At 47.1% G+C, this 14,757-nt stretch overlaps 1 long non-coding RNA gene across 1 annotated transcript; it reads left to right on the forward strand.

Annotated features, from left to right (window-relative positions):
* Positions 1 to 8,195: 8,195 nt before the first annotated feature.
* On the forward strand, positions 8,196 to 12,664 carry LOC141129729 (uncharacterized). Its single transcript, XR_012241853.1, has 4 exons — positions 8,196 to 8,356; positions 9,569 to 9,650; positions 9,996 to 10,162; positions 12,011 to 12,664. It is a non-coding gene; the product is annotated as an uncharacterized lncRNA (long non-coding RNA).
* The last annotated feature ends 2,093 nt before the right edge of the window (positions 12,665 to 14,757 follow it).

Raw genomic sequence — 14,757 nt, forward strand, 5'->3', positions numbered from 1 at the left:
AAGGCGAAGGCAGAGATCATCTGGGCTGGACGGCTTTAAGTAGGCAGGACTGACAAGCAGGATATCATCAACAGCTGAGTACCTGTGGAGAGATAGGAGCTGGCAATTAGCTGACAGCTGAGCGGCCAGCTCAGAGAGGGAAGGGCTGAACCCAGCCCTGACAGTACCCCCCCCCCAATGACCCCTCCCCCTCGGAGGACCACCAGGCTTGAGGGGATAACGTCTATGGAAATTACGGAGGAGGACAGGGGCATGTTCGTCCGAGGATGAGACCCAAGAGCGTTCCTCCGGACTGTACCCTTTCCAATGCACCAGGTACTGTATGAGCCCACGGAACCTACGGGAGTCAACAATGGACTGTACTTCATACTCCTCATGGTTCTCAACCTGTACAGGGTGAGGCCGTGGCACCGAGGCGGTAAAGCGGTTGCAGACCAAAGTTTTTAATAACGAGACATGAAATACATTAGAAATACGCATATTAGAAGGAAGGTCTAATGCGTAAGCCACTGGGTTCATCCTGCGAAGAATACGGAAAGGCTCAATAAACCGAGGTGCGAACTTCAGTGAGGGAACACGAAGTCGGAGGTTGCGAGATGACAGCCAGACCCTGCCCCCAACCTGGTAGGAAGGCGCGGGCAGGCCTCTGCGGTCAGCATGGAGTCTGTACTGATCATTAGCATGTCACAAAGCCTCCTGGACTTGTGCCCAAGTGGAAAGAAGACCACGGAGATGCTCCTCTAACACAGGAATACTCTGCAGAAGAAATGAATCAGGCAACATGGAAGGTTGGAAACCATAGTTCGCCATAAATGGGGACAATCGGGCAGCAGAATTGAAGGCACTATTGTGAGCAAACTCCGCCCACGGTAATAGGTCTGACCAGTTGTTATGATGATCAGAAAAATAGCAACATAGGAATTGCTCCAAGGACTGATTGGCTCGTTCTGCGGCCCCATTAGACTGCGGGTGATACACAGAGGAGAAAGCAAGCTGAATTCCCAACTGTGCACAAAAGGCTTGCCAGAACCGGGAGACAAACTGACCACCCCTGTCCGAGACAATCACCTTGTGTAGCCCATGTAAGCAAAAGATCTCCCAAGTAAAAATGGAAGCCAGTTCTTTAGAAGTGGAATACAATGAGACATTTTTGAGAACCAGTCAACCAACATAAAGATAACTCAGTTGCCCTGGGAGTCGGGTAACTCCACAATGAAATCCATAGACAGGTGGGTCCAGGGCCTCTCTCCATTGGGTATGGGTTGTAGGAGGCCCACTGGAAGATGTCGTGGAGTCTTACTCTGAGCACACACGGTACAGGCAGCTACGAAGGCGGTTACATCAGCACGTAATCTAGGCCACCAGAATTGTTGGGAAATGGCCCAAAAGAGTTGATTCTTCCCAGGGTGGCCAGCAGCCTTGGGAGAATGGTAAGTCTAGAGCACGGCAGGGACAAAGCAGCAGTCACAAGTTTTCTCAGGAGGAGCATGGATCTGAGCTGAGCAGCAAGAATTTTGCCACCCAAAGGAGAAGTGAGACTGGTGAGAACCGTAGCCAGAATACGATCAGGAGGAATCACAGGAACCGGAACCCACTCCAGCTTGGAAGTGGAGGAAAATTGTCCTGACAAGGTGTCAGCCCTTACATTCTTAGTACCGGGTAAGAATGAGACAATGTAATTGAAATTAGACAAGAAAAGAGCCCATCGCGCCCTTCTGGGAGAAAGGCATTTAGCCTCAGACAAGAATGTGAGATTTTTTTGGTCAGTAAGAATGAGAACCGGTACAGTGGTACCTTCGAGGAGATGTCTCCATTCTTTCAGGGCTAAAATGATCGCCAACAGCTCTCTGTCACCAATCTCGTAATTGCACTCCGCAGGTGAAAATTTCTTGGAAAAGTAGCCACAAGGATGCAAAGCGCTCTCAGAGGTAGGTAACCCAGGAATTTAACCTGTTCACGATGGAACTCGCACTTCTCCAATTTACAATAGAGATTGTTCTCTCTTAGTTTCTGAAGCACATGACAGACAGCTGTGTGGTGGCTCTCCAGGGACTTGGAAAATATGAGGATATCATTGAGATAAACCACCACACATAACTACAACAAATCTTGGAGGACATCGTTAATGAATTCCTGGAAAACTGCCGAGGCGTCACAAAGGCCAAAAGGTCAAAGGCCAAATATTACGAGGTACTCATAATGGCCTGTTCTGGTATTAAACGCAGTTTTCCACTCATCGCCCTCCTTAATCCCCACGAGATTGTATGCCCCTCTCAAATCAAGCTTCGTGAAAACCGCTTCTCCCTTGAGATGGTCAAATAACTCTGTAATCAACGGAATCGGATAAGCATTCTTAAGCGTGAAACGATTGAGACCCCTATAATCAATACACGGTCTCAGTTCACCACTCTTCTTCACGAAGAAGAAATCAGCACCAGCAGGAGACAAGTGTTTGCGGATGAAACCTCGAGAAAGCACGTCTGCAACATACTCCTCCATGGCCTTATCCTCCAAGGCCGACAAAGGGTAAACCCGGCCATGAGGGGGTATGGCACAAGTTTGAAGGTCAATTGCGCAATCATACGGCCGGTGTGGAGGCAAACTACCGGCTTGACCTTTGTCAAAGACATCGCTAAAATCGCGGTACTCCTCCGGCAGGGAGGAGAGTGAGGAGGTGCACAGGACCTTGGCTACCTTCTGGGAGTATGCCTTACTGCATTGTGGTGACCAGGAGAGAACCTCCGCACAGAGCCAATCAAAAGAGGGGGTTGTGCCTCTGCAACCAAGGATAACCAATAACCAACGGAAACTTAGGTGTAATAACTTGGAATTGGATTATCTCATGGTGAAGAGCCCCTACGGCCATGGACAATGGAACAGTCTCATGAGTCACATGGGCAGGCTGCAGAGGTCTCCCGTAAAGAGCCTCAATGGCAAGTGGAGTGTCACGCAGCTGCAGCGGAATTGCGTGCTTCGATACAAAGGCAGCATTAATGAACAGGCCTGCAGCCCCAGAGTCGATTAGAGCCTGTATCTCGATGGACGATTCAGCCCAAGAAAGGCTGACCGAAACCAGGGGCTTATCCTTCTGGATAACTGGGGATGAAACCAAGCCACCTAAGGTCTGTCCATGACAGGGCCTCAAGGTTCGGGCGTTCCCTGGATGGATAGGACACGACTTCAAAAAGTGACCTGCCTGGCCACAATAAAGGCACAATCTCTCCATCCTCCTAAGGGTTCTCTCATCCGCAGAGAGACGCGTTAAGCCCAGGTGCATGGGTTCACCTTCACTGACTGGTATCAGGGGGAATGGGAGGTGAGGGGGGCACTAGTGGGACTGCAAAGCTCAGAGACAAATCTACAGGAGGCTTCCGCAAGTGCTCCTTAAAAGAGAGTCTTTCTCTGAGTCTGGAGTCAATGAGGATGGCAAACGAGATCAACCTCTCCAGCTCAGTGGGTATATCTCGGGCTGCTATCTTATCCTTGATGGCATCCGAGAGACCATGAGAAAAAGCAGCCACAAGGGCCTCATTGTTCCAAGCAACCTCTGCTGCCAGAGTACGGAATTCAATGGCATAATCGGCAACAGTTCTCGTACTCTGATGGACATGAGGCACTTGGCAGCAGAAGCGGAGCGTGCGAGAATGTCAAATACCCTTTTGAAGGAAGCCACAAACTCAGGGTAACTCAAGACAATAAGTTTTTGCGCCTCCCATAGAGGGTTTGCCCAGGCTAAGGCTCTCTCAGAAAGCAAAGATATAAAACCTACTTTTCTTCTGACCGTGGGAAACGCCTGGGGCAGCATCTCAAAGTATATCTCAGCCTGGTTGAGAAACCCTCTGCATTGGACTGGATCACCCCCAAATCGCTGGGGAAGGGGAGCGGAACCAGACATACCTCTTATAGAGGTAATACTTGAGGCGGGTGCCTGCACAGAGACTGGAGCAGCAGCAGGGACAGCCTGCAACACAGGTTGTACCGGAGCAGCCACAGTGGAAGATCCCAGCTGAGCCGTGCGACTCAGGAGCGTTTGTAACGCCATGGCAAACTGATCCATGCGGTGATGCAGTTCATCCAATCTGGAAAAAATATTACCAACAAGTGGATTGACTGCATCTTCTGAATTCATGGCCTTCGCCTACTGTCAGAAACCATGAAATCACACCGAGACTGAAGTACAGTTAACTCAGTGGTCATCAACTCCTGTCCTCAGGACCCACTAACAGGCCAGGTTTGCAAGATAACTGAAATACATCACAGGTGATATCATTTGCTGCTCAGTGATTGCAGTATTCTAGTCTGCATCTCCCCCAAGGTAATACATAAAACCTGGCCTGTTAGTGGGCCCTGAGGATAGGGTTGATGACCTCTGAGTTAAATCACACTTGTTTAATAATAAAAGTAAAAAAAAAAAACAAACGTAGTCAAAGTTCGGTAACCAGAACTGATAGTCAGCCAAGCCAGAAGTCAGGGATCAATGTAGTAGAACAGCAAGCAGGATCTGGAGCCAGAAGGGATGTCAGCAAAGTCTTTGAACAGGATCGCAGGAGATCGTTTCTGTGATGTTGACCAAGGCGAAGGAAGAGATCCTCTGGGCTGGACGGCTTAAGTAGGCAGGACTGACGAGCAGGATATCATCAACAGCTGAGTAACTGTGGAGAGAGATAGGAGCTGGCAATTAGCCGACAGCTGAGCGGCCAGCTCTGAGAAGGAAGGGCTGAGCCCAGCCCTGACATTTACATAGGCAGTTTACAACATACAAGAACATATTTGGGGGGCACACCATACAATTCATTTAAATTCAAGATGGTGCTGCTATAAGACCTACAAACAGTACAAAATATTCTACAGCGCACACATACAAGAATGACATTTCCTGCAGGGCTAGTTAAAAACACCTGAACATATTCAAAAAATAGGGGGGTTTGGTCACACTATATGGTCATATAGTGCTAAGCCCACTTACTGCGACAAAGTACCCCGAATTAGTGGGTCCTACACTAGTAATAGAATGGAAGATCCTTTGTCTCAACCATGGGAGCTGAACTCCGCCGTTCTGCCTCTGTCAGGAAGGACCGGCGGGGTCCGCGGTGGACATGGGGTCCGCTGGATCCGCTGATTGGCTCCTGCTGTGATTTCGCACACAGGAGCCGCCGCACAGATATGCAGGGCGGTTGGCAAAAATTTGAACAAATAACAGAGGGAGGAGCAGACAGATGGCGGGAGCCTGTGATGAGGCCCGAGTTGTTGCTTCATCTTTTTTCGGGTACGGCGGTGCGGCGGGTGTCGTGATTGACGATGGATCTACACCGTGGGACATCTTTTAAAACGTTTTCTTAATAAAGGAATTGTCAAACGTGAGTGTTTTTACTGACTTTTTCTGGTGAATAGGTAGGGGTACAATGTACCCGATACTCATTCACATGGGGGGGGGAGGGGGCGGGATATGGGGGGTCCTCCTTATTAAAGGGGGGCTTCCAGATTCCGATAAGCCCTCCACCCACAGACCCCCACAACCACCGGCCAGGGTTGTGGGGAAGAGGCCCTTGTCCCCAAGGTGCTTTGGGGGGGACCCTAAAGCACCCTCCCCATGTTGAGGGCATGTGGCCTGGTACAGTTTAGGAAGGGGTGGGGGGGGGGGGGAGCGCTCGCTTGTCCCCCCCTATCCTGGCCTGCCAGGCTGCATGCTCGGATAAGAGTCTGGTATGGATTTTGGGGGGGGACCTCACGCCGTTTTCTTTTTCAATTTTTGGCTTGGGGTTCCCTTTAAAATCCACATCAAACCCGAAAAAGGCCTAGTATGGATTGGGGGGAGCTGGGGGGGACCCCAACGTCACGTTTTTCACATTTTTGTATTGCCCACAATGTTTTTTTTTTTTTTACATTCAGCTGTCGGCGGGGAAGCCATCCATCACCGGAACACCCTGGAATAATTCCACTCCCTGCCACCCCGCAGGAAAAAAAGAGGGAAAAACAATAACAGCAGGCTGGGCCCAAGAGCTGACAATCTCGGGGGGGGGGGGCTGGGGAACCAATCAGTGGCTTTGCCTAGGCGGAGATGATGTCCTCAGGGATCAGATTGCAACATTTTAACAAATCATAACATCGGAGGCTGCAGCATTATAGTCCAGGTGACCCTGGATGATGTCTGAACACAGATGGCGCCGTCCTTCTGGAGAGGAAAGCAGATGTAGGCGGTGTCGGAGGGTGGGCTGTGATCTCGGTGGGAGGGAAGAGATACACTGACACCTCCAGGAACATCCATCAACCTAAAGAGGAACTCCGGACCCTCGGCTACAAACACAGATCCAAGATGTAGATTAGAGCCGCTTCACCCCCCACAATGTCTGATATCTGTAAATGTGCCGATACCCCTCCCCCACCTCCTCCATAAACTGATCAGCCAATCAGCTGCTGAGCTGGTGATTACAGGTAGGAGACTGCAGTCAGTTTTCTGTCTTCATCATAAAATCTTTTTATTTTCTCGGGTTATACCGCCCCCTACAGGAGGACCGGACACCCACACACAAAGATGTAGCCCCCCCCCCCCACATGGATGGGCCCCCGGCAGGGAAATTATAAAGGACCCCCCCGGGACCCCCTGTATGTTCTAGAGGAAGTTCCTGGTAAATGATGAGCCAATGCCGGCAGCTCTGGACCTGAAGAGCGATCTGTGGGGGGGTCACTTTTTACCAGAAGAGTTTGGACATCCGCCCCACATAGGACCCGCCCTGAAGGTGACTTCCAGCCTATCCCTGCCATGGACTCACCCTAGTGCCCGCCCCCTGCTGGAGGCCGGTGACTGGAGCTCCTCCCCCATGGCTGTGATTGGCTGAGGTCAGAGCGTGCCTTAACCCCTTCCTGACCGACGTCCGTCTATAAACGTTCCACATCAGGGAGCCGATATTACAGCCGGAATCTCCCTCTCATTATCTCATCCGGAGAATCCCAGAAACATGGAGAAGTCATCCCAGATGGGAAGAGGGGGGAGGGGAACCTTCTCATCCAGGGTTGTCACCCCTGTCAGGTGTTTTCTGTCATCTGTGTCCCCAATGGGGAGATTTCCCTTCACTTTCTGTCCCATAGACACAACAGGAAGTGAGAAGAAATCCTTCAGAACCAGTGTCCCCATTGGAGAGATTTCCCCTCTATTCCTGTTTTGGTGACTCTCTGTGATAACGGTAATCAGGAGACATAGAGAGGGAAAATCTCCCCAATGGGGACACAGACAGCAATGATAACCTGACAATCCACCCTCCATACATCATACAATCAGATTGTACAATCATATCCGCCCCCACACACATCATACAATCAGATTGTACAATCATATCCGCCCCCCACACACATCATACAATCATACATAGTTGATGGCAGATCTATAGGAGATCGTACAATCAGATTGTACGGTGTGTAGGAGATCGTACAATCAGATTGTACGGTGTATAGGAGATCATAAATCAGATTGTACAGTGTGTAGAAGATCGTAAATCAGATTGTACGGTGTGTAGAAGATCGTAAATCAGATTGTACGGTGTGTAGAAGATCGTAAATCAGATTGTACGGCGTGTAGAAGATCGTACAATCAGATTGTATGTTGTATAGGAGATCGTACAATCAGATTGTATGTTGTATAGGAGATCGTACAATCAGATTGTATGTTGTATAGGAGATTGTACAATCAGATTGTATGGTGTATAGGGGATCGTACAATCTTCTATGGAGGTCCAGGACCCCCCTTATTAGACGGATTAGGAGGGAAGATATGATTGGACGATCATCTATAACACCTGGATTGGACGCACATTAATAAGATGGAGGGGGAGGGGGAGATATGATCGTTATGGCGGATTGGTTATGAATCTCCATACACAGCATCAGATCCATCATCCAATAAGAGGAGACTCCATTACACTAACTCCTCCCCCTCCCGGCTGAGACACCTCCCCTCCCTCCGCACATGAATGACCAGAGGGGGAGGGCTGTGTTTAGGGTGGGCGGGGACAGGGAGGGGGTGATGTAAAGACACTATTGTCTTGTGGGCGGTGTTTTTAGGGATGGGCGGGCCACAGCGCCCGCCCCCTTCCCCTCACGCAGTTAGATCCCATGGCCGAGGATTGGGCGGAGCCTGATTGGGGGTAAACAGAGACTAGTTCTCAAACAGGTCCGCTCCGTATGGTCACGTGACTCCCTTTTTCTCATCTCACGCAGACTGAGAGTAACAGTGGCATGCCCATATATGGGAGGTCCCTGGCCGAGTTGCGCAGTGACGTCACAGTATAGCTCCCTTCTCAGCCATTATAGTGAGTGCGGAGCTGTGCCAGAGTCATTCTAGTCTGGAGAGCGGTAGAGAGAGGTACGTTGTATTTGTTGCTCTGTGTTCTACATACAATCATCCATAGAATGTTCTTCACTGATGGCGAATCATTCACTGACATGACATAAATATAGAAATAATACATAGAAGATAATATAGAGAGAAATCCGTCACTAATATATGAACTTTTATTATTATTTAAATGTATAGAAAGTAAATGTTTTATTTCCAGCGCCGGGGTTGTGGTACCAGTTACTGGGGAAAGTCTTTCTATCCATTGCACACATCGTATTTATACTGGTTTATAAGATTGGAATACTTATTTCCAGCGCCGGGGTTTTTCGTATCAATCACCGGGAAATAAAAATCACACAAAAAAAAAAAAAGTATCCATTTTCAATGCATTTCAATTAGAAAGTGCGTTTTTGCTGACATTTTTTAACCACCAGGCTTTTTCTGACACCTTATGTAACAAATGAGTATTTTTTTTTTTTTTGCTAGAAATTTACTTCAAACCCCCAAACATTATTATATATGTTTTTTTTTTTAACCATTTTAGCCCTGGAAGATTTACCCCCCCTCCCCCCCTCTTCCTGACCAGGCCATTTTTTTCCGATACGGCTCTGCGTTACTTTAAATGACAATTGCGGGTGGGCTTTGCAGTTTTTTTTTATGTCACGCTGTATTTGCGCAGCGGTTTTTCAAATGCAATTTTTTTTGGGGAAAAAAAAATAATGCAAAAAAAAAAAAAAAAACCACAACACAACTCAATTGTTTAGTAAAATATGTTGTTACGCCGAGTAAATAGATACCAAACGCGTTAAAATTGCGCACGCTCGCGCAACAGCGACTAAAAGGCGTACATTTTAAAAGCAACTGTATAAAAATAAACGAATTAATAATGAAATTAAAAAAAAAAATGTTAAAGTGACCCCCTACCCCCCCCCTCGTTCAAAGGCGAACGCCTGGGACGGTCCTGCACAAACGCAAACAGCAATCGTCCAACACATGTGAGGTATCACCGCGATTCTCAGATTATGGGCAGTCATTCTAGCACCAGACCTGCTCTGTAAATCGTTTTTATAAAAACTGTACTGTTTAATGCGCTATAAGGGAACAGGATCTCTCTCTCTCTTTTTATTTTTTTTATATATGTATATATATAGATATATTTTTTTTTTTATAGGATTTACTTTAACCACTTAAAGTAAAAGAAAAAAATTAATCGTTTTGTTTTTTTTCTCTCTGCAGGTGTTATTCTAGACTTATTTGAGCGTTCAAAGAGATTTTTCGTAGTTGGATTCTGAATTTATTGTCAAGACAGATCTAATCAGTAAGTGTCTTTTTGTACCCTTATTATATGTGCCCTTTACTATATAAAATTGTATTATTGTCTTGTTTTCTTAAAGTGGAAGTTCAGTTACCACCTTTTTTTTTTTTTTTTTTTTAGATCCTTATAAAACTTTTTGTAATATCTAAGTCACCAACTGATGAGTAACTCTTTTAAAAAGTGTAATATAATTTTCACAGAAAATAACGAACCTTAGAAATATTTGGAAATACTTTTCACCTCCCCATCTAAAATTTTAAACAAAAAAGTTTTGGAGCGGAGTTCCACTTTAATATTTCAACTTCACGTCAACTCACCATTTCTTTTATTTATTTTTTTTTTTTTAAGGTGAAAATGCAAAACAGAAAGGAAGTGCGTCAGAGTGAGGAAGTGCGTCAGAGTGAGGAAGTGCGTCAGAGTGAGGAAGTGCGTCAGAGTGAGGAGGCGTTCCTAAAGAAGAAAGCACAAGCGGACGCAGTTAGGGAGGAGGAAGCAAGGATGAGGAAAGCAAGAAGGTGGAGACAAGAGGAGATAGACAGAGAAGGGGAGGAGCTCAGGGAGAATGAAATGAGGATAAAGGAGGAAGTGGAGAGAAAGCTAGAGAGAGAGCTCCAAGAGAAGAGAGAAAAAGTGGTTGCAGGAAAGGACAGGAAAATAGAGGGGGACAATCTGATGGAGGCCGAGCCAATCAAGAGAGCCCTGAAAAGCGCTCTCAGGAAAAGCAAAGATCTCAGCAAGAAAGGACGTGAGAAGCGAACCGCTTCCCATGTCTCATTTGGAGGGACGTCCTTTATTAGTGCGGTCGCAAGTGAATACGACTATTCACAAGGGAGAGGGAGCGAGGGGGAGGAAGGAAAAAGAAAAGAAGAGAGGGAGAGAATAGAAATTGAAGTGGAACAAGGAGGAATAGAGAGCAGAAGAGATGACAAGGTTACATACAGCCAGGCCAGCATAGTAAGTATCCCATAATATTATAATGCTTAGGTAGCTATGAAAACATGTACAAGAGGGCGCCTGCGCCTAGTGCACTACCTCCAAAATCATTTAAATTCAAATAAAGTAATATACTCACAAAAGCCAATTAGAATCAAGCTAGACAATAGCAGCAAGTGAGATGGGCACTGAAACGGGGTCTGTCCCCCCCCGAAACGCGTAAGCTTCTTCATTGTGTGGCGTCGGTGGCGATGCCAATCACACTTTCTGGATTGCTGTTTTTGTCGAGCTTTTGTAAGTATATTACTTTATATGATTTTTAAATAAAATGATTTTGGAGGTAATGCACTATGCCAGGGGTAGGCAGCTTCGGCCCAAACTACAAATCCCATCATACCTCTGCCTCCAGGGCTCATGCCTGTGATTGTCAGGGTCTTGCAATGTGTCATGGGACTTGTAGTTTTAAAACAGCCGGAGGGCCGAGGTTGCCCACCCCCCGCACTAGGCGTTTGCGCCCTCTTGTACATGTTTTTACAGTTTTCTGAACTTTGCCCAGTCTGAGGAGGGCGGCGTGGCTGAAATCATTACGTGCCACAGCCCCTGGGTGAAGTTCCTTGGTCTGAGCGCTGGATGGGCTTTTTTGCTTAGGTAGTTATAGTTAAAGTGAGTAACAAATTGTCACCCCAGCTCAACTGCTAATATAAAAGTCCACGATCCAGTGCTCTAGCCGGGACATTCAGGCCCCACAGATACGATACTTAAATCAGGAAGGCTGGCTACACGGGTATGCTCCTGAATAAAAGTACTTTATTAGTTATATAGGTACAGGCTATACGCTGACGCGTTTCGGCTAGGAAGTCTTCATTAAAGCATAATCTGATGAAGGCTTCTTAGCCGAAACGTGTTAAAGTATAGCCTGTACCCATGTAACTAATAAAGTACTTTTATTCAAGAGTTGCCAGCCTTCCTGATTTAATTATAAAGTGGTTCTAAAGGCTGAAGGTTTTTCACCTTAAATGCATTCCATGCATTAAAGAGGAAGTAAACCGCCAAAGTTTCTTTTTTTTTTTTAAATCCTGCAAAGTAAAGGAATAATGTGCCAGTATGCATCGCCACTCAGCTGCACGCTGTGAATGGCCGGGCAATCTTATTGGACCTGTGACGTGTCCCAGAAGATTGCAGGGAGGGAGGGGGGAGAGGTGATCTTCCTTTCCGGCGCCAGGGGAGGAAGTGGGAGCTGGGTGCCTCTAAAAACAGGGTACCCGCTCCTACCCCCAAAAAAAAATGACATGCCAAATGTGGCATGTCAGGGGGTCACCATCACTTAAAGCGGAAGTTCCATTTTTGGGTGGAACTCCGCTTTAAAGAAAGAGTAGAGTGACAAATCTGTACTTGCACTTACCTTCTTGTTCTTTTTTTTTTCCTTATAGGCTCATATGGAGAGGAGTGGAACTGACGAAAGGAAAGCGTTCCAGGCGAGTAGGCTGGGCAAGGTAAAAGAAACGTGGCCGGGTAAGGGAATAAAAGAGATGTGGGAAGAGGAAAGACAGGAAAGAGAGGAGGAAAAGGAAGTAAGCCAAGCGAAAAACATCCGGCTGAATGAGCTAGGAGAGATAAAGAGATCCTGGCCAAGTCACGTTGAAAAAAGCAAAGGGGAAGGAAGAAAATGCACAGAAGAAAGTGTCATTGAAGAAAGTGACACTAAAAAAAAATATAGGGAAGGAAGTGACGTTGGAGGAAGTGCAGGGGAAGGAAGTGCAGGGGAAGGAAGTGAAGGGGAAGGGGAAGAATGTGGAGGGAAAGAAAAGTCTGAAAAAGTCAAGACTACAAAAAAGAAATGGAGAAAATATACTTTGAACTTCAATATCTCCATACGTCCTGTAAAACAAGCCAGGAAGATAGGTCATTGCTGCCAAGGAATGCTGAGTTGCCTCCTAGGACCCCTGTGGAAGACATTGAGAAAAGTAAGTACCGTGTAATATTATACTGCTTAGGTAGTTACATAGTTAAATAGCTGAGGAAAGACCCAGGTACAGTATATACAATACAGTCTCTCACAAACTGTAGCAGTTTAGGACTAGAGGAACAACGACCTCTGGATAGTTGGAGGTCATTCTTCCTCATGGGGGGGGGGGGGGTCACAATTAGTTAATAAGAAGTTATCCAGTGTTAAATGACAGATCTGTAATGAATGCTCCTTTCCTTGTGAATTGGTGGTGGATAGGTGATTGGCGATGGCAGAATCTTCTTCTATCGCTTATTCCAGGGGTAGGAATAGTGATTGGGAAATGTTTTCTAGTTTCTCAGCAATGGTTATTCAGCCTGGTCAAGGCTTCCCATTGAGGATCCCTCTCACTTCCCTCAGGACCCCTAGTAAATAACGTCCTCCCCTTTTGACGTTTATACTCTTAAAGTACTAAAGTCATGACACGGGGTGAACATGTAGAAAGGGTTCCTATACTTTACGCCGAATTCTCAGCCACCTATCAGGCCGACCTCCTCTGTGGAGACAACTACCTTATAAAAACTGCCATTTATGGAGAAACATATATATAATAAATGACCAAGTCCTATACTGAGAAGTATTGCAGAAGTGACAGGCTGTCTGTGATGTAACTGAAAGGTGATAGTCCTGTGTTATATCCACTAATCCTTTTTTTTTTCTCTTTCCACAGAAAATGTGCAGCTTGAACTTCGCCTGCTCGTGCGGAAATAGAGAAGAATAATCAGACCAGAGTGAGGCAAAGTGTTCTGAGTAATAGCAGGACCCAAATTCTAGTTGGGAGGGTAAATATTGGGGGGGATTTGTGCTAGGAGAGGAAGAACAAATTCAGGGGAGCGGCAGTAGGTAAAATTTGTTCTGGGAGGGGAAATATTGGGGGGGTTGTGCTAGGAGTGGTTATTTGGGGGGATTAATGCTAGAGGGATGGGATTTATTTATTCAAGGGGAGTTTTGGGGGAGTGGCAGAAGGTATGTACTGTAAGAGGGGACATTTGGGTGGGTGGGGGAGGGGGGGTGCTAGGAGGGGAAATTTAGGGAGGGGGGGATGTGTTAGGAGGGGTGATTTGTGTGGGGGAAGGGGAGATTTTGGAGAAGGGAAATTGTGCTAAGAAGAGAATTTATTTTTAGGGGGGGGGGGGCAGTCTTTAAACAGCAACACAGGACATAGTTACTTGTGATGTGACCAAGGCGAAGGCAGAGCTCCTCTGGGCGGCTTAAGTAGGCAGAACTGATGAGCAGGATATCATCAGCAGCTGTGTAACTGTGGGAAGAGATGGAAGCTGGCAATTAGCCGACAGCTGATCAGCCAGCTCAGAGAGGGAAGGGCTGAGCCCAGCCCTGACAACAACCACTTTAAGGATCCATCTAGCGTGCATCACCACGGCCATGTGGAGCACATGGGGGAGGGAGGGGGGCGGGGCTCCACATCAACATGTTTCGTCATCAGTGGAAACATGTTGACGTGATGCCCCTCCCTCCCCCTTGTGCTCCACATGGCCGTGGTGATGCCCGCTAGATGGATCCTTAAAGTGGTTGTAAACCCTTTACAACCACTTTTTGCTACAGGTAAGCCTATAATAATGCTTACCTGTAGCTACACTGGATATCTCCTAAACCTGCACAGTTTAGGAGATATCCTCTGTATTTGCATGTGCTGACGTCAACAGTACATGCGCACAGAAGCAAACTGAATTTATTTTTAGGGGGGGGGGGGCAGTCTTTAAACGGGAACACAGGAGATAGTTACATGTGATGTGACCAAGGCGAAGGCAGAGCTCCTCTGGGACTGGACGGCTTAAGTAGGCAGAACTGATGAGCAGGATATCATCAGCAGCTGTGTAACTGTGGGAAGAGATGGAAGCTGGCAATTATCCGGCAGCTGATCAGCCAGCTCAGAGAGGGAAGGGCTGAGCCCAGCCCTGACAACAACCACTTTAAGGATTCATCTAGCGTGCATCACCACGGCCATGCGGAGCACATGGGGGAGGGAGGGGGGCGGGGCTCCACATCAACATGTTTCGTCATCAGTGGAAACATGTTGACGTGATGCCCCTCGCTCCACATGGCCGTGGTGATGCCCGCTAGATGGATCCTTAAAGTGGTTGTAAACCCTTTACAACCACTTTTTGCTACAGGTAAGCCTATAATAATGCTTACCTGTAGCTACACTGGATA

Source organism: Aquarana catesbeiana, linkage group LG02 (assembly GCF_042186555.1).
Source record: "Aquarana catesbeiana isolate 2022-GZ linkage group LG02, ASM4218655v1, whole genome shotgun sequence".
In the NCBI taxonomy this organism is placed as follows: Eukaryota; Metazoa; Chordata; class Amphibia; order Anura; family Ranidae; genus Aquarana; species Aquarana catesbeiana.